Below are 21,184 nucleotides of genomic sequence, written 5' to 3'. Positions count from 1 at the left end.
CAGAGATGAGAACAAAGCTGTTTGTGAAATGAAGTGAGAAACACCAAAAAGGAAAGAAAAAAAAAAGAAAATGCATCACAAACAGTGAAAACGTAACATACAGTACTACAAAGCACATCCTCCAAACTGCATCGAGTAACTTCTTACTAGACTACATCAAGTCTGTTAGATAGTTTGCTATTTAACTTAATTAACTTAACAGAACATAACAGACCATAAAGACCCTGTGTGAAGTACACTCACCACTGCTTGAGTCTATCGGGAGAGCTGCTCTGATGTGATCCCGCTGTTTGAGTTCTGTTTGAAACTTTTCTTCAGCGCACTCTGAGAACAATGCATGTTCGAATAGAGCAGAGTGGAGCAGAGGGGGAGTGTCTCACAGACACGCTGGCCAGCAGTAGGGAGCCGATGACGCTAGATAGACTGCAGGGTGGAGTGCACGCACACACACACACACGCACACACACTCACACACTCACACTCTCTCTCGCGCTCTCTCTCTCTCTCCATGACACAACTGAACTCACACTAGCTGACTCAGAGCAAATGCCACAACCACAGTTTCATAAACTTCCTCTGGATTGCATTTCCAAATGTACATCAGTGAGAAGGATAACCAGGAGTGTGAGGGGGAAAGGAGATAAGATTACCCTGACAATAGCTAAATAAACGACTTTTATTTAGGTAACAGCCTGCAATTTTCTATTGTTACACTAAGTGGTCCATCTGTTGCTCATGGTTAATAAAGACACAAGATTCACAAAAAGTCACAAAAGTATAGAAACATGAACAATGAGTTTGTAGGTATGACACAAAACATAAAACCAATGCGTGCTCAGTCCGTGAACATTGTGTTGAATGTCAGCAAAAAATGAATGTAACGTTCTAACTACATCAAAAAAATGTTTTCTAAAATAGAACATTTTAATTTGGACCTAGGAACATGCTGTTTATACATGGGCCAATGAACCTTAACAGATAACATTTATCATCAAATAGGGCATTTTATTTCATGAAAATTGTAAGTATATACTATACCACAAGAAGAAACTAATTCTGTTTATTTGATTTATTCTTGACAGTTAATTGATTAAGAGTACAACATAAAAAAAAAAACCTTATGTGAAAGAACACTGAACACATTTCATTGTGAGTCTTACACTAGGCCACAAAACAAACTGTCCTCAGTGTAGACTAAAACTATTTAAAAAACCTTTTAGATAAAAATATGTAACTAAAACATTATTATTCCAGTATCTGCACCATCTTGCCATACCTTTCCTCTTTCCAAAAAACCTACTAACATCTACCAAAAAATGCATAAAAATGCTTAGACCACCATGTTCATTGTAAACGAGATTATGCTAACATGCATTTTATATATATTCCCTAATGGGCCATTGTCATTTATCATGGCACATTGTTTTTAATCCATTTGGAAGCCAATGTCTTTAATTATTCCTCACGTATTTCATACACATGTAAAATTATTCTTATATATTGGCTTTATAAGATATTTAAGTACTGTAAAAATATGTTTACCATAGTGTGCTTTGACCATGTGTCAGAAAAGCTAGCAGTTCTTGTCTTGATAACCAAAGAGTTTGGTTACTTGGCAAAAAAGTTTGGATCGTCAAGACTTTGTCAGAGGGAATAGCCTGTTTTTCTAAATGAAACAGGTCCATAGAGAGTTAAATATATACTAGACATTTAAATGATCAATCTTTTTTTTAAAAAAAAATACTAATACATATAAAAAGCAATTCAATTAGAAATGTTGCTTTGCTCGTGAAAAAAAAGCCTGTCACTAGATGGCAGCACTTTTATATAACTAGGCTGCTAATGTAAATGAGGTGTGCTTGGTTAATGTAATTACTGGAAAAGCCTTAAATTTTCAACCGGAACAGCATTTGTTACAGGTTGTCAAGCTTGCCTTCATTGTTCATTGCTAAGCTGCATTCTGCCGTAGTCTGCGAGCTCAGACCAAATCTCCTCTGAGTACACGTTTGTTTGCTCGATCACAGCTGTTTGTTTCCAGCCCCCTGCATGTAATCTGCATTTATGATTTAGGCTGCTCTGATACGTCATTCATCAATCTTCAGATCTCATGTTTGCCTTGTGCCCAGTCTTATCTTCAGTTCTCATTTTAAAAGCATTGCAAGAATATTAAATCTGTGGCTCTGAGTGCAGAATGGAGCAGATGGAAGGAGGTAGATTGAGTTGATGTGCTGTATGCGGGACATATACCAGAATGCATAGCAGAACCAGAAAAAAAAAAAATCATTTTTCCGCACCACTACCCTGCACTGACCCTCACCTCAGCACACTCGAATTCTCTCTCTCTCTGCCCTAAGCAGCCCTTATTTTGGCACACAGTTATTTCACTGGCTGGACATTGGTTTCTGTAAATGTTAAAAACAGAAGTCTATATATCAAATGTGTTCTCTAGATTTAGACCTTTTTTTTTTAAAAACAAATATATATATATATATATATATATATATATATATATATATATATATATATATATATATATATATATATATATATATATATATATATATAAAACCCACACACTGGGGGTTGTCATTAATGTTCCTTTTTAAAAAGAACCACTTAATATCAAGCAGGAATTTAGTGAGTCATGCCTATGACAGCTTTCACATTTAACAGCACTCTCAGAAACCTGTGTGGGCTTTCAATCATACCTCATTCCAATCATAAATCCATCATGACCTGCCAGCAGTTCAGTATAATACCCCTTTGCACAAGATAGCAAAGAAAAGCCTATGTTTTGCTCTTCATGAGGTCGTCCAGTCTAAAAGTGAAAACCCAAATATGCAGTTTAGTTTTACAATTCACCTCAAAGTAAAGCAGGACCCCAGTGGTCAATTTCAGTGTGTTAACCAAATAACACAGTGTTAATTAAGTGCACTGAAGATCTGAACTGATGTTCAGACTTAAATAAATGCAAGAAGGCAGGTCATTACTTCTAGTGTCACAAGCGGTAATAAAAGCATTAAAAGATGATATGGACAAGCTGGGTTGATGAATGTGGGTCTGGAATGAATTTCTGGGTGGGTGAATTGACAAGAATGTTTTATGCTTTTACCAACAATGTCTTCACGAAAGTTAATCAATTTGAATTAACAAAGCTGTTAAATAATCATGTTTATAGATTTTTGATAGCTCTGTATCTAACGTGATATACCATTACCATTAGTTGAAGGCATTTGGTTAATGAGTGCAGCAAATCATTGGTGCCACTGGGATTATATTCCTACAAAAATATATATAATTAGCCAGACAATATGTTGTTATTATTAGGCTACTCAGACAGAATGCATTTTTTCCAGTATGAACAAAATATAATCATAAAACAATGATGAATGTACCATGTGTTTAGGGCATTTAACTTCAAATACACACAAGTTGGGAATGTACCTTCTCTCTGCTTTCAACAACAATTCACACAAAGCTAACTGATAGTCAAAAGGTCCCCCTAGTGGAGAATCTTTGAGTGAGTGAGTGAGTGAGTGAGTGAAGGAGAGTGAGAGAAAGAAAGAAGAGGTTCCATGTCCTGGAATGGCCAAGCCAAAGGCCTGACCTAAGTCTTATTGAGATAGTGGACTAAAAGAAGTTCATTCAAGACAACCTTTGAACCACACAGTCTTGCAATCGCCAAGTGAAGTTTTGTAAAGAGAAGGAAAAAAATCCCTCCAGGTTGAATGAAAGACTGTGAGGCATGTGAAGTTCTTCTAAATGACTGAAACAGGGTCACTTGCTTTTTCAACAATTAGAATGTTTCACTCCCCTTAGAGAAACCGAACTAATTTCATTAATCTCTTCATCAAAATCACCAACTTGCATACTTGATCCCTTACCTACATGTTTCTTCAAACAGATTATTCCGGGAGTAATCGAACCCCTTCTAAAAATGATCAATTCTTCCCTTAGCACTGGCTATGTACCTACATCATTTAAACTAGCGGTTATTACACCACTGACTAAAAAACCTGACCTCGACCCCTGTCAATTGTCCAGCTATAGGCCAATATAAAATCTGCCCTTTATCTCCAAGATCCTGCAAAAGGTTGTAGCACAGCAGCTATGCTTGTACCTATATAGGAATAATATTCATGAAATCTATCAGTCAGGATTTAGGCCTCATCATAGCACAGAGTCAGCACTGGTTGAAGTGGTAAATGACCTACTACTGGCCTCTGATCAGGGTTGTGTCTCCTTGCTTGTGTTACTTGACCTTACCTTTTGATGCCATTGATCATACTATTCACCTTGATAGACTAGAAAATGTTGTTGGCATTAAGGGAACGGCCTTCTTCTGGCTCAAGTCTTATTTGACAGATCGCCATCAGTTCGTAGATATAAATGGCGACTTCGCCACGCATACCGAGGTAAAGTCTGTTGTTTCACAAGGTTCTGTTCTAGGCCCACTACTTTTTACATTATATATGCTACCTTTTGGTCAAATTATTCGTAAACATGGAATCAGCTTCCACTGTTACGGTGATGATACACAGCTGTATGTTTCAGCAAAGCCAGATGACAGACAGCAGCTTGTTATAGTTGAGGAATGTGTAAAGGACATTAGACACTGGATGCTTATTAACTTCCTTCTATTTAATTCTGACAAGACAGAAGTACTTCTATTAGGACCACATGTAGCTAGAAGTAAGCTTTCTGATTACATAGTAACTCTGGATGGTCTTTCTGTTTCATCATGTGCAACAGTAAAAGACCTTGGTGTGATTATTGACTCCAGTCTTTCATTTGAAGCTCATGTAGATAATCTCACTAGGATAGCCTTCTTTCACCTCAGAAAAATTGCTAAGATAAGAAATATAATGTCACTACACGATGCAGAAAAATTAGTTCATGCTTTTGTCACCTCTAGGTTGGATTACTGTAATGCCTTACTGTCTGGAAGTTCTAGTAAGTGCATAAACAAACTCCAGTTAGTCCAGAATCTTATTTACACTGCATTGGCTCCCAGTAAAATTTTCCATTGATTATAAAATACTACTATTGACCTATAAAGCACTGAATAGTCTCGAGCCACAGTACCTGAGTGAACTTTTGGTCTTTTAAGATCCACCATGCCTACTTCGATCAAAAAGTGCAGGCTATTTGTTGGTACCTCGAATAGTGAAGGCTACAGCAGGGGAAGAGCTTTGTCTTACAAAGCCCCACAGTTATGTAACAGCCTTCCAATTAGTGTTTGGGACTCAGACACAGTCTCAGTGTTTAAGGCTGAAAACATATTTGTTTACTCAAGCTTACCATGAATAGCCTTTTCTTTTACACAAAGTACAGAGTCCCATCCATCACAGGATAATAAGTATACCCAACAACCTCTCCCTCTCTCCTTCTTCGAGCTACACATGATATTCCATAAATGCCAGTGATCCTGACCTTTTCTGCTCTCCGGACCTGCCTGATCCATCCTGATGCCCTACTTCTGGTTGGGGTTCTCATCAACTGGAGGCTAAATTCTGCTGCTGAGGATGACCCCAAGCAGTGCAGCATGGAGATTGCTGAGATTGCGGAGGATGGTGCCGCTTGAAGTACCATGAAAATGGTACTTCAATTTCACATTTCACTGTTCAATTTCACATGAACAGTTGCCCTGTGGTGCTGGGACTACGGTTGCTGCTATGGCCTTAGGACTGCAATTACCACATACAATTTTGCACTCAAGTCTCCTTTAGTGAACAGTGGATTAGTTCATCAAAACCGACTTCATATAAAAACTATAATGAACTTCCCTTTACTTTCATGCTCACTGTTACCCAGATGAGGATGGGTTCCCTATTGAGTCTGGTTCCTCTCAAGGTTTCTTCCTCATATCATCTTAGGGAGTTTTTCCTTGCCACCATCACCACCGGCTTGCTCAATAGGGAAAAATTCACACATTTAAAATCTGTATCCTGTGTTTATATGTTTCTGTAAAGCTGCTTTGAGACAATATCCATCGTAAAAAGCACTATACAAATAAATTGAATTGTATATAAACAAGTTAAATTTAACTTTTGCACACATGAATATCCAGTGATTTGTTAAATTTGTTAAATATGTTCATCAAACATGAGACAAGTGTATATGTATGCATGTATGAGATGTTCTTATTTATGAACTTTCTGTACAAGAGCCAACATGGTCACCTGCTTTTCCCTGAAGTTACTCATTAGTGACTGTACTATTGGTTATACAAAAGAAGTGTTTAGGAAGAAGTGTTTAATGTATAGCCTGTCACACAGCTGCTGTAGAAATATACAGGCATTTCTCCAGCTCATAAACAGCTTCCTCTATATCAACATTTTTCATCAGCATTTTATCATCCATTCTAGCAGTATTGAACACTGGATTGAACACATCAATGTTAAGTTATAAACTTTACATGAGACACATCATGTGTTGGATACAACCAGAGCATAAATGAGGATTAGTGGTCAAATTGTGTAACACTGTCTTCCCAATTACACTACATTAGTACAGCTAGGAGAATTCTGACAGGTCCATGAAGAGCAGGGAGGTTACACTGAGGAGCCTTTTGTGGACAACAAAATCACTCATATTTACACACAAATGTTCCATTACATCTTCCTTTTAGAACAGCAAAGGTCTCATTTTTTCCCACTTCAGTTATGTGGACACAAAGCCAAGAGTGATGCAAATTGGAAGCATCTGAGTATATAGGCACATTATAAATAAAACATGTTGGGCTATTGCTGTAGTAAAATAGCAAACACACATGTATACAATGAACTGAGGCTGCTTTTCTATGAAAAAAGAAAAATCACTGGGTTAGATTTATTTATTTATTTATTTATTTATGTATTTATTTTCAAACAGCAGCATTCATTGCATTTAAAACAGTCCACCTCTTTCCATCACATCTGCTTTCTTATGTGCAAAGGGCACTCATATAAACCTCTCAAGCTCATGCAAAAATTGACTTTGCTCTTTTAAAAAATGTCAAGCATTTTCTCAGCCACTGCTGAACATTTAATTCTGAATTGCAAAAGTCAGTCTTAATGCTCACATAAATACACATGGCTGAGTGAACAGCAATCCCCACAGAGGCTCATGGTGATCTGCCACACGCCAGCTCTGCACTACTAATAGCTGAGAATATGCAGTGTGCACCGCTGCCCTGACATCAGTTTAACCCTCTCACACAATTAAGTCTCCTCGGGGAGGCAGTAAAGAGACATATCCATCATGGCAGCATTAATTAAAACTGAAGTACAGCCCTCAAATCCCACTTAAAAGAAGATTGCAGCCTCTGACACCATAATGCTCCATCTACTGAAGCTGATATGATTTTTTTCTTAGCAAATTTAGCACAAAAACAATTTTATTTTTGATGCTCCATTAATATATGATTATTCGAAACTTTAGATATACCAACCTTGTGGAGCTGGCCAAAAATCAAAGAGCATGTGTCATAATAGGATCGTGGAGTGTCAGCACCAGAAATATGACCAGAAATTCAGAGTCGTATGATATACACCGAATCAGCCATAACATTAAAACCACCTGCATATTGTGTAGGTCCCCCTTGTGCCGCCAAAACAGTTCTGGCCCATTGAGGACTGGACTCCACAGGAACTCTGAAGGTGTGCTGTGGTATCTGGGACCAAGATGTTAGCAGCAGATCCTTTAAGTCCCGTAAGTTGGGGCCTCCATGGATCGGACTTGTTTGTCCAGCACATCCCACAGATGCTCAATCAGACTGAGATCTGGGGAATTTGGAGGCCAAGTCAATACACTGAACTTTCTGTCATGTTCCTCAAACCATTCCTGAAAAATGTTTTGCTATGTGGCAGGTGGCATAATCCTGCTGAAAGAGGAATCATGGAACAATTTATGGAATATTGTTGCCATGAAGGGGTTTACGTAGTCTGTAACAAAGTTTAGGTAACAATATTTCTGTGGGATCGGACCAGACAGGCTAGCCTTCGCTCCCCATGCACATCAATGAACCTTGGGCACCCATGACCCTGTCACCGGTTCACTGGTTGTCCATCCTTGGACCACTTTTGGTAGGTACTAACCACTGCATACCAGGGACACCACACAAGACGTTTTGGAGATGCTCTTCCCCAGTCGTCTCGCTATCACAATTTAGCACTTGCCCAATTTTCCTGCTTCCAACGTATCAACTTCAAGAACCGATTGTTCACTTCCTGCCTAATCTATCCCACCCCTTGGCAGGTGCCATTGTAACGTGGTGATCAATGTTATACACTTCACCTGTCAGTGGTTTTAATGTTATGGCTGATCGGTGTATTTAGACATCGGAGTTATTAAGCCCATAATGATTACAGATCCACAGATCTTGAGATGTGTGATTGACTGATTGACTCAAGCATGTCAAATTCTTCTTCTGACAAACATGTGATATGTAGAAACATCTGTAAAAACATCTGAAAACTGAACTTGTGTCAGAGCGCAAGAGCTCCCTGCAGGAACATGTGTCAGATTTGATATCGTCCCTAATTATGAGCTGTGACAGGGTGATTATATGTACATCATTGTAGGCCGCTTCAAATAAGAATTTGGCTGATTATCAGGCCTAATTAATGAATGTCCTGGTGTAAAACCAGTCATTTCTTTGTGTTAATCCCTACACAGTGAGTAATGAGCACTTCATCAGTGTCTTGCTTTGTCAAATTACAAAATGTGTGAAAATGAATAACACCCGACATAATTATAGTGATGGAGTCCCTATTATCTAAAACAATTTAAAATCTGTCATCTTGCAGTGGGACTGGTTTTTGCAATGGTGATGTGCACGAGTGTGGCGCACAGAAGATTTTGCACTTGCCGCAGTAATTATATATGGTGGATAACAAAAAAATAATTTATGCATCCTCATCTTAAGCATGACAACTGTACACAATTCAGTATCAAAGGAATCAATAAATGGATTAACATGGAGTTCACATTCTGGACATTCACATTTTCATTTTCAACACTGTACACCACTAAATCTCAGGCAACCCTCTTAAACGTTAAAAACCGTGCTTTCGGCTCTGCCTCAGTCTGCAACATCAAACTATTATTTGGTTGGGTGAATGCTGGGTGTTCTTAGCCTCTCCTTTCTCTCTAGGTTTAGGGCCTCATACGCCCCACTTTTCTTATTCACTGGGCCTATAAGCCACATTTACTCCACTTTTTGTTGCTCAGATTGAATGGCTTGACTCTGGTGTCTTCTCCGGACTTATATTTTCCAGCATGTTCCCTCTGATACCTTCATGCTGCATTAAAAATCTTTCAGAACACACATGTGCTATTTTTGCAACCACAAGTGACTACATCCCCAGAGATTCAGCACCTTCAGTTTATTTCTCCTTGCAGATTATTCTTGATTCACGATTTTTCATTCAAGCCTATCCTCCAGGAGTGAGGAGCACATACTAAAGACTAGGGTCAATAAAAACAATAACACTAATTCAATGCTTATCTAGGAAAAAGTCATACAAATCTACCCTAAATATTTCTGCCTCCTGTGCATCAGATGGCACGCTTGGCTTATACATAAAATATACAACACAATAGTAAAATAAATAAATAAATAAATAAATAGGTAAAAATCTAGAAATACCACCAAAGCATGAACAAACTATACACACAAAAACATAATCTCTGAAGACTGAATTATAAGAATCAAGCTATTTTAATTCCATAACTACTTTGTCATCACTGCCAAGAAGCTTACCCCTGAAAACCCATTAAGAAATGTTTCGATTTCATTCCACATTTATATGCATTCCATACACAGTGCCATAACATTCCACACTTATATGGGTAGGGTGCCCATTATTATTAGGGCCCACAGTACCTTCATGCACTGTAATGAGACAGGACAGGACATCTCTGCTCTGATGGAATATGCTTCATGAATCATGAAACAGATTGATTTTTCCATCAATAAAAGGCCACCCATTTCTTCCCACGCGGCCAATTTACAGTCAGCTGTCCAAGTGTCAGGTTTAAACAGCCAGTAGTGCCAGCTCACCCCCACATCGATAAGAACTCATCCACCCACCATAGTGGTGTTACATTAACCAGCCACAAACCTGCTGACATAGACATAGGTGCTGTTACACCTACTCAATTATTTTTGCAGAATTGAAGAGGAACAAACAACCATTTTCCTGCACAGCACCTTACATATAATACAGCAAGGAATACAGAGAAGAAAATTTCTAATAAAATCCATCTTAACAGCTCTGGATAAAATACATATTCTGGCATTGAATAATGCATGACTCCGAGTCAGAATAATCTGAGCTGAAAAATGTCAAAAATGAAATCTACCACCACTTAGTCTCACCAGCTGAATGCTTACATCTTAGACGAAAGGATAAAGGTTCAGAAATGAAAGCAGTTACAGATGACCAGACAGGTGAATTGCTTTTACATTAGAAATATTTATTGCATATAATGGTTCTGTGGGTCAAGTTGTGGCAATTTCAGTACAGCTCTATACAAATTTATAAGGATTAATTTAATTTAAAGATTAATTATGTGCCGATTAATTCATCACACATCAATTTTGGCTGAGAAATTACACGCAAAAGATCATATGAAGTTATTATTGTGTCAGAGGAGAAAAGCATTGAATAGACATTACAAAAAGTAGCTTTAGAAAGCAGTGTATTATTTTATATGATTCAACATAGAATTTATTACACACAGACTTTTAGGTTGTATTGGAGGACGCAATGCTTCCAAATGCTTCCATCAACCCCCTTCCTCCATATTAACCGGCCTATGGTCCATAATCAAACTACGGAAGCCCTAAGCGACCATGAATTATTATTTTTTCTTTCTTGTTTTCTCGTGATCACAACTTAATTGTCTCGTGATCTGTTGTAATAAAGTGTGTGATTCTACTGTTTATTGTTCAACAATTAGAACTTAGTACATCACCACATCATTTAATAAGTACCTTCATATAGTCAGCCATTCGCCACAATAAAGGAAATGCAATCAAAACAAACTACATGGAAATGAAACAGTTGTTGAACAGTCCTGTTCATTTACCCAGTTTTAATGTGCTGCCAGATATGATCCCACGTTTTTTCATTTCTCCTTCCTTCTACAATCCCCTCGGCCTGTTCTCATATGATGCGATTTCAATCCCATCAATCCAATCTATCAGATCGGGGGCATTTCCAGTTATGTAGAATCATCCTAGCAGCTGTAATGCAACCAATCTTAATAAGGACAAATGCATTTTTTGCCATGTTGGGTACCGCCGATTCCAAGATCTCCAAGAAGGCATAGTCGTGACTCCAGAGGTAAGTTAGCCTCTCAAGCCACTCAAGTATTCCCAGAATTCTGCACCAGAATGAGTGAACTACTGTAAAGAACATTCCCACATCATATGTAAGTAAGTGCCCTACTCTTCATTACACTTCCAACATAAATTGTTTCCAGTTATCCCCATCCTGCAGAGCCTAGGTGGTGTCCAGTAATATCTATGTACTATTTTGTACTGAATGAATTTTCCCCTAACCTTCCTTCGTTCTGCCATATCTCTCTCAGATTATTAGAGGTGTCTGCAGTTACGCTGAGTAGTGACTTGTATAATTATAGATTTTATTTGATTAATTATGATAATAAAATAATTGTAAATCAATTTGTCCTTATAATACAATTGGCTTATCATAACATTTGCTATGCTTTGCAGAAATCCTTTTGTGATTCTGCATCTTTGTTTCCATATGTTACATCCTGACAGTCACATTGTCTAGCATCTTCATGTTAGTGTGTGTGTGCAAGTCATACAGGTGAGCTACATGCATGTGAGTAATGATAGTATTATATGGATTGTCACTAGATATGGTCTTTATCTTAGGATGTTCAGATGGCACTAATAATAGATTATCATTAATTATTTTGCATTATCATAAATACCATGTATAGCACTGACATTTTGGGCTCTAAAAAGTGCTACACAAATAAAGATGATGATGATTATTATTATTATAACTAAATGCAATAAAAATTTGTACACAGCCAGTGCAGCCAACCTCACATACACAGTTCATTCAATAACGAGCTGCATAATGCTATCTTACGACATGTCAAAATGACAAAACCAAAACATCAAAATCATCACAGAAACTGAGAAACTCATTACAGAGCAGAATGGTAACAGCTATTTTGAATCAGAAGATACACAATATATGCAGAGCCACAGGACAGACACACACACACACACACACACACACACACACACACTGAAGATGAGAAGCAGTACAGCTACCCACTGTGCCTGTGAAATACATATCTCCAAGTTAAATTTAAGCTTTAAAATAGGGCCACATCACATTTTATTTATGATAAAAGGCATCTGGACATGACCGCATGGACCACAGAAATCCACTGATGTAGAAAACTGACATTCATCTTAATACTGCAAATCTAAATGACTGATTAAAGCATCTGGGGCTATCTGTGCATGCTGAGTTCACACTGCGTTCATATAAATCATCGCCTTTGCCCTGAAACATCAAGCTTGTCACTGATGGGCACTCTGCTGGCTCTGTACCACAATTTGTCTTTTCATAATAAGACTCTTCAAAACTCCGAACACTGAGAGCACGAGGCGGGTGCCAGAGGTGAGGCAGATTGATAACGCAATTACCCTGCTGCAGGCCATTCATCTGCTCTCTATCTTCATACTCCCTTTATTCCTCTCATTCTCTTTCATATCAGCTCCTTCCATGTCTGTCTAGTGCAATTACCTCTGGGGGGAAAAAAAGTTCATTCACACGGACACTGGTCAAATACCAAATGTAGTATTTCCCAAACAGGTTTTGAGAAGCATTGCGAGTGAAATCCCTTACTGAGCATGCACCGAGATTTAGTCTCTAGCTCTATTATATCATCATGGATATAGAATAATGCCAGGCCAGAGACAAGAGAATTCTCACACTTACGGCCTGCCAGACAGGCGCCCTGTGGAGACGCTTAATAACATTCCTGTCAACCAGTTTTACTCCAGTTCTTATAATGAAAATGCTCATTTGACAGTTCATCTCAAGCCAAGGCATAGCTCCAATGCTAACCATATTTAAATTAATCCTGAATCAGAGATATTACAGACGGCATCAAACCAGAATTTCTGCAGTAAAATATTCAGACACTTGTAGAGGAAATACAGTCTACACAAAGTGGAAATATGAGTTAGGAATACTTCTAGACAAAGGCATACAGTAATACCAGGCATGACTGTGATGAGCATTATGCCAAATTTATACTTCGTGAGAAATTGACAGGATTGGCCAATTGGTTCATTTTTAATTGACTCGAGCGCATTAAATCACAAGCTACCCATTTATATGCTGTACTGCATACTGTTATGGCATATACTGCATATTCATTTATAAAGCACTTAAAAAGATCCACTTGATGTGACCAATGAATGAGCAGTGTTATTCTGATTCAAAAATTAATACATTTGATGGATTGTAGGATTATAATACACACTGTTAAAGAAAATCATGTTTTTGGTAGATGATAAAAGTGCAATAAAAGGGATTTCATTCTAAAAATCTGTTGAACAGTTGTAATCTGCATGCTTTTATTATTGAGTATAAAATAATGAGGATGAGGATCATTTTAATCATTACTGTGTAGTCCTGGTATGTAGCACTAGAACAACAGTATTGTCATGCCTTTGTTGAAAATGAGAGTGGAAACCCAAAAATGAACAATGTATACGAAGCTGATCCTTTCATTTCAAACGATCAGAGTTGTAATAGCCTATATACTAGCAGTGTTGAACTTTGCCATTTTGTTTTTCAGCCAGTCATTCACTGCTGTATGACACACTGATGCTATCTGTAATCAGTTCAGCAGCCATGTGACACCATCGGTAACCCTGCAAAAAAGCAAACTGATGTCAAGTGACTACTACTGAACAAACACTCTACTAGACTTGAATCTGATTATTATCCATCTGTGCCAATTTAACTTTTGTAATAACATGGCGGTACTGATGAAAATTATATTCTGGCTCAACGTAAAAAAAAAAGGGGGGGGGGCATAAAAGATGAGTTATGCTATCAAATGAGATGACCTCAGCATCCTAGAAAACAGATGCTTTCAAAGCACATCCAAATGCTGGCTGTTCCCATCTTCTCTGAAGTCCCCTGTCCTGATCAAGGCCAAACTGTATTAGTGCCAGACTGGATTAGAGGACTGGCAGTCTATAAATGAAAGCTCCTGAAACAGACGCTCCCTCAGGCAAAGGAGGTTGCAAGAAAAAGTGAAAACACAAGACAAGGATACAATATGACATCAAGCACAAAGCAGCAGTATAAAAAGAAACCAATATTAAAAAGCAGATAAGAGTGTCATTGCCTGCATCTTCTTAAAATACTACATAGATAAAAAGAATGCAAGATACTGCATGAAGCATGCTTTTTCAGCTTGCATCCATATTCCCTAGTGCTCTTGGAAAATTGCTGTTTAAAATAAATAAAAAATAATTTTTTTTTTAAAAAGGACTAGACCAATTAGAACTAAGTGCAGAGCGCAGCACCGAGTGACCAACACCGAGGAAGCTGTCGTCTGAAGATTTCAGGTGTGATAAGTTGCCAGTGGCTTACAGGAGTGAAAATGGAGCACACTGTACTTGCTCCAGAGTCCTGAGGGGAGAATGAAATGGAGCTCTAGTCCAGTGATCACAACAGTGGAAGGACAGTGAGACCACAGCTGTGCAATTATAACTTTTCCACTAGGATGCTCCCACTGATTAGCAATCACATGAAAAACTGCTCGCAATCATCCTGTGCAGGAATGAAAACAAAATAAAGACAAAAACAAGGCAGGACTGATGGCTTTCTTCTGGCAATTCATCATCCTGACACCACTGTCACAGCAAGTGTTCAGTGAGCGAGACTTGAGGTTCTTCAAGGTCTCCAAGCACAACCATTCTGATGCTTTGGCATATATGAGCCAGCAGTATTTAACCTGAACAAGGGGAACTATAGATCAGATTTTGAAAGCCATTACATGTAAGCGTGTACCATATGAGCAGAGAACATGTCCAGTCAAAAGCACTGATCACTCAGAAAACCTTTTCATGATGTCCTGCTGCTGGAATGACAAGATAGTTTACAAGAACTAACAAGATATTTGCTTGCCTCAGTAAATGGAAACAAGGAAACATGGAACACCTGCCTAAAAAGATCCACACACATGAGCAGTGCATTTTCAGCTACACAGAATTAGCGGTAGTGCAATTAATTTCGCTTGAACATTCTCGCTTCCCCGCTAACATAAAGACCTGCTGCAATAAAGGATTTAATGCCCACTGAATAATAAATGTGAGCTAGTATTTATGGCAGACTTCAGTACTCTTTTAACAGGCATGGGGGAGTCATTTGACCTTGATTGTTAATGCGAATATCCTGCCATTAGGATTCCTGCATCACCATTCTTCCTGGTAAGTGCTCTCCAGGCTGTGCTGGAAGTGCTCAGAAGAGAGATGGAAAACTACATTGGTCCGCTGATGGCACTACTGTGAAAACGGAGCTCTCGTTTCCCAATACCTATTACATCTGGTTTGATTTTTTCGTAGGGAAAGATAAAACGCACTCTGGAAAAGAGAAATCCGTAGCTGCAATGTGTAAATGAAATTCAAGGCTCTTAAAAGCTTGGCTTGTTCAATAAAAAGTCTAATGACCCAGAAACGATGGATGCGAGGTGGATCCTAATTTACTAGTTCAATCAACTGTAAACCATCAAATCCTATTAAAAGCTCTGCAAAGCCCTCTGTCCTGAAAACCTGCCTGTGCCGGAAATCTTAAAGTTTCTAGCCTTATCTGTGACTGTTACAAAGCGCTGACACTGGAGACTCCTTCCAAAATATCTCCCCAGAGAAAACTTTGCCATATTAACGATTACACACACTTTAAAAATCTGGTTATGAGGACTGCCATACAAGTCTGTGTGTTCAGGGTATCTGCAGGTATCAGCACTTCAAAGTTAATACTTTTTAACACCATCTTCAAGACAAAAACGTTTAAGACCTGCACGTCACTTCATCCATGCTACACGATACATCAGCTATAATGGATTGTCTTCATGCATATACATCCATTCCTGGGTTTTAGTAAACTATAGCAGGGTAAACTTCAACAGAGGTATATGGGAGACCGTAGCAAATGTCTTCTTTGCATTTCCATTTGCTCCAACAGTGAAAGAAAAAAAAAAAATCCAGTACTTCCTTTACATGACTTTCAAAGGGAGGGAAAAAAATATAGGAGAGATGGATTACAGCAGTCAGAAGAGAAAAAAAATTCAAATTCACCTCATAGCAGTGTTTACAAGTTTTTAGTTTTTTTTTTTTGTAATTTAATGCCAAGGTAATACATACAAAAAACTCCTCCATTTAGTTGATAACAGTTTTTTTTTTTTTATAAATTCACTTCTCATTACCAGTCAGATGAAATGCTGTAAACCTCTGCCCACAAAAATGTTACAGACTACACTAATTTAAAACCAAAGTGAATCTGGCACGTGTTGTAAATGTAAATGCAGGTTAAAAGTGACTCAATCTCACAGCCTAGACAGAGATGAAGTTGGTGTGGAGCGGCATTTCCTGTGAACCGAGCTGGTCTAAAACACTGATGAGCCGCAGATTTTACAATTTCAAACAGCAATGAGCCAAAATAAAATCTAAATTTTCTTTATGCTGTCGGTTCAGTTGCATTTTAATACCTCTGAAATGTGAATGTAAGACATTTTAATGGTAATTAAGACCTTATTTTTACATTAAAGAATTTAAGACATTTTAACACTAGAGTTACTATATATATATATATATATATATATATATATATATATATATATATATATATATATATATATATATATATATATATATATATAAAATAACATATTAGAACGAGTGTCCAACGGTGTCCAAATAAATGATAAAACAGCTTAGTGTGAACATAAGAGAAAGATGCTTTCAGTTAGTATACACTGCAGTTTTGCCTTCACTGATTTAATTGTTGAGGTGATCTTTCTTGAATGATACATGCATAGATGCACTCTGCAGCAAAAGCTAAATGTCAATGAGTCAACCTCATCATCTAAGCTCATGCAGTCTCCTGCTGTCTCCCTCTGTCTGTTTGTACAGGCCATGATTCAGCCACATTAGAGAGGAATAAAAGATTATTCTTAGCCTTAACCCAGTTTACTGCAGAGCTCACAGTGGAGTCAAGATATGCCTTGAAGAGCAGAATTAAATAAGGTTATGGTGAGGGGATAAATGAACAAAAATTCAATTTACTGCAATTAAAACAAGTTCGAAATGGTTTCTACCACATCACAGGCATGTTATGCTTTATGTAAATCACACCACTCCATCACTGATTATTATTCTATAACAGCACACGCCGTTGCATTGTGTTCCATACTTACACCTCGGTGGTATTGAATTCTGGCTGCAAAGTTTATATTACATAACATAAAAGTGTGTCTAATGGTTGATCTGGTGAAGTTTTCTGTGAGGAGATGTTTATTTACCATTTTTAGAAGTTGTTTCCAGCTCTTTGCAACAGTCAGAGCTAAAGCTGTAACTTTTAGGATTCTGACACAGGAAAGGACCTCTCCGTAAAATGAAAAGGCTTTTTTTGTCTCATTAATGTCAAGAATGAGTGTCTGGGGTTAACAGGAAGTAACCCGTTTTATTAACTTGAAGTTAATTCAATTCAATTTTATTTGTATAGCGCTTTTAACAATGGATATGGTCTCTAAGCAGCTTTACAGAAACATATAAACACAGGATACAGATTTTAAGTGTGTGAATTTATTGAGCAAGCCGGTGGCAACGGTGGCAAGGACAAACTCCCTAAGATGATATGAGGAAGAAACCTTGAGAGGAACCAGACTCAGAAGGGAACCCATCCTCATCTGGGTAACAACGGATAGTGTGAAAGTAAAGGGAAGTTCATTATAGTTTTTATATAAAGTCTGTTTTGAAAAACTAATCCACTGTTCACTAAAGGAGACTTGAGTGAAAAATTGTATGTGGTAATTGCAGTCCTAAGGCCACAGCAGCAACCGTAGTTCCAGCACCATAGCGCAACTGTTCATGTGAAATTGAGGTCCAAAACCATTTCCATCGACTTCAAGTGGCTCCAGGCTGCACTGCTTGGGGTCGTCCTCAGTAGCAGAATGTAGCCTCCAGTTGATGAGAACCTCAAGAGGTAGAGCATCAGATCGTTTAATAAAACAAAACAAAAAATGCAGCTGATGTTACGTTACTTATCTCTCCCGTGGTGGAAAAAAAAGTGTTGACACCGGAGATAATTTCCACAAACGTAAGATAAACATCTCCTTACAGAAGGCTTCACCATATCAATGAATATACCTTTTTCTTTGTTAAATAGCAGGCATGTTTATTACTTGTATTAGATTATGTGGAACATCCACCATACAAGGTCCTGTGAATCAGCTGTAACTATAGAAGCGATACCATATTAGAGTATTAATATAAACCTTTGATTTGAATTAAAACTGGCAGTAGAAAACAAATCAACACCTTCTGACCAATCAGATTAGAGGATTCAACAGTGCTATGATATAGAAATATAATACAAAAACAAAAGACATTTACTAAAGGCCAAAGATGATATAGTTTTCTTTGTGTAGACTGGACTGCTACTTTCTTAATTTGTGCAGAAGAAACTGCTGAGGTGAGAGAAAAGGTGCAAGTCCAATGCAGAAGAGAACATTACAGTTTAACTGAACCATCTCCACAGTTAATGCAGAAACAGATTGCTTCCCTCCATCCATCCAATCAAATTATGCATGGTCAGGACAAGAGCCGAGCCAACAAAAAAAAAAAAAAAAAAAAAGGCCATAAAAATTCTTATAATCAGGTTTCCACTGAAAATGACAATAAAAGAAATGTATGATTGGAGCTGCGGATTGTGTGCTACATATGCAAAGGGCATTTCCACAAATTATAATATCTTGTGGGGGGGCCTTATTAATAAGCCAACAGGAGATAATGAAGATGAACTATGGTGCATCCTTCACAAATTCTGATCTTTTGAGATACTTTTGGAGGTCCACAGGTCCACATAGGGACTGAAAAGTCTTATTACAATACACATCTGCACAAGAACGATACACCAGCACACGGTTTACAATAATAATTGATTACAATTATTAACATTATTATGTGGTAGGAACGTGGCCCATTTATTCATGAATGAACCATGCTATACTGAGATTGAAATATGTAGGAAGCCAGACTGAAAGAACCTCCTTTTTGTTACACTCTTGAACCTTTTCAGATGCATCCTAAGGCAGAAGCAAAAATGCTTCGGGAGGATTCCAGGAGCTAGAGTACTGTACTTGACAAGATTGAATCTGTCTGTAACTGAAAATAAAATGCATTTCCTGTGCAGAGATTGGTCTGTCTTCCCCAGCCATTTCATTTGGCTAGTGTTGGATTAAATTAAAGGCACTTCCAACTTTCTGATCTGTAAAGAGAACCATAGCATTACTGAGCATCAATCACCATCGGGACATGACTGAAAGCAACAAACGATTGAACAAAGTGAAAAGAAAGTTATGAACAACAGAAGGTACAATCTAAAACAGTTAAACAGTGGCATGGTGGTGCAGTGGGTCGCATTACCACCTCACATCTCCAGTGTCGCTGATTTGATCATCAGAACACTCTCCTGTTCTCACTGTGCCCGCCAGAGTGTCCTCCGCGCTACAATAAATTGCCCCTAGGTGTGAATGTGGCCAGGTTTCACCTGATAGCCTCTGGATCCACTGAAGACACTGATCAGGATAAAGCAGTTACCAAAAAAAGAGAAATAACTGTCTTTCTGATTTCACATGGCTGCATTGTTTTGAACAGAAACATTCCTAATCCTGATTCATAGGGATTATGACGAGCTGGAGGCATCATCTGCTTCTTATTTTTATGGGTTATCACAAAAATTCTATGTCTGCAGTCTTTCACTAATGCCAATGGCGTCTCCAGGCTCTGGCATGTTTGTTTTCTTACCACAGAGATGTAATTGGCTACAAACAAGCAAGAGACGCTGACAGAAAGTGGGACAGAATGAGGGCATGGCCATTATGTGTTCACGCTCAAATTAGACAGACTAACTGAGATGAAGGAATCAGAAAACAGAGGCACACCAGAGGCCTCAGATGGAGAAGAGGAGTGTGACTGAACTTAAAACACACCAATTACCCCTCAGCTTGTTGTCCAAGTCCTCAATGCTGGGCTCATACGGTTTACTTTTCAAAGACGAAAGCAGACGTGGTCCAACATTTCTCTCTTAGTCTCCTAGTGACAGTTTCGTACATAGGATCTCTATTTACTGAGAATATTTTAACCTCCTGTTTACGGAATTGTAATTAGAATCAGCTTACACTTTACATACTAATTAAAACAGAATGTGAGCACTGCTGCATGCAAATGTTCATTGCAGTTACTCAAAAGAAATGGCCACGTTAAGTCATTAGGTTTATTTTCTAATTTTGATCATGCAGAAGGGAAGCAGCATCATGAATATATAACAAAATAAATAAATACCATTTAGATGGCATGACACACAAGGGGGAAAAATAGTGAATTTTTGCACACAATTTCTTTTCCCCTTGGATGTGCGCTAACAAAAATTAAAATTCAGAAACCTGAATCAGTCCATGCAGGGTGTATTCCCACCTTGCACCATTCCTGGGATAGGCTGTGGATCCACTGCGACCCTGACCAAAATAAAGCAGTTATTGAAAATAAGTGAATGAGTGAATGAATGAATGAATGGCCATTAAAGAGCAGTCAATATTTCGGTTAGCACTGATTCTTTCCCTGAGAATAGATGAAGGCTATTTTACTTATATAGAACAAAGAGTAAAACTTGGGATTTTATTCATATTTGACTTTAAAAGATGTATTCAGTTCACCAAATTCCTAGGTCAGCTAATCTAATCTTAAAGTTAGTCAAACATTGCCAAAATAGCAAAAGAATAACCTTGGACCAATTTATATCAATTTGGATGGATGGATGGGTGAGTGAGTCAGTGAGTGAGTAGGTGGCTGAGCGATCCAGCTAGCAGACAGACATTCAGACAGACAGACAGACAGGTTTCC

At 38.1% G+C, this 21,184-nt stretch overlaps 1 protein-coding gene across 2 annotated transcripts in view; it reads right to left on the bottom strand.

The window, feature by feature from the left end:
• sash1b (SAM and SH3 domain containing 1b) overlaps positions 1-21,184 on the bottom strand; it is a 76,124-nt gene that overhangs the window by 21,713 nt on the left and 33,227 nt on the right. The window contains exon 1 of one of the 2 annotated variants that reach the window (XM_053632629.1): positions 244-2,393. The exons of the other annotated variant lie outside the window; for it this stretch is intronic. The gene's annotated coding sequence lies outside the window, so the exon portion shown is untranslated. Of the gene's footprint in view, positions 1-243; positions 2,394-21,184 lie in introns of those variants that run through there. 2 annotated transcript variants of the gene reach the window in all.

The sequence above is a fragment of the Ictalurus furcatus genome, chromosome 9 (assembly GCF_023375685.1).
Source record: "Ictalurus furcatus strain D&B chromosome 9, Billie_1.0, whole genome shotgun sequence".
NCBI lineage: Eukaryota > Metazoa > Chordata > Actinopteri > Siluriformes > Ictaluridae > Ictalurus > Ictalurus furcatus.
Note: the sequence above shows the minus strand (reverse complement) of the source record. Positions and strands in the feature narration are given on the sequence as shown.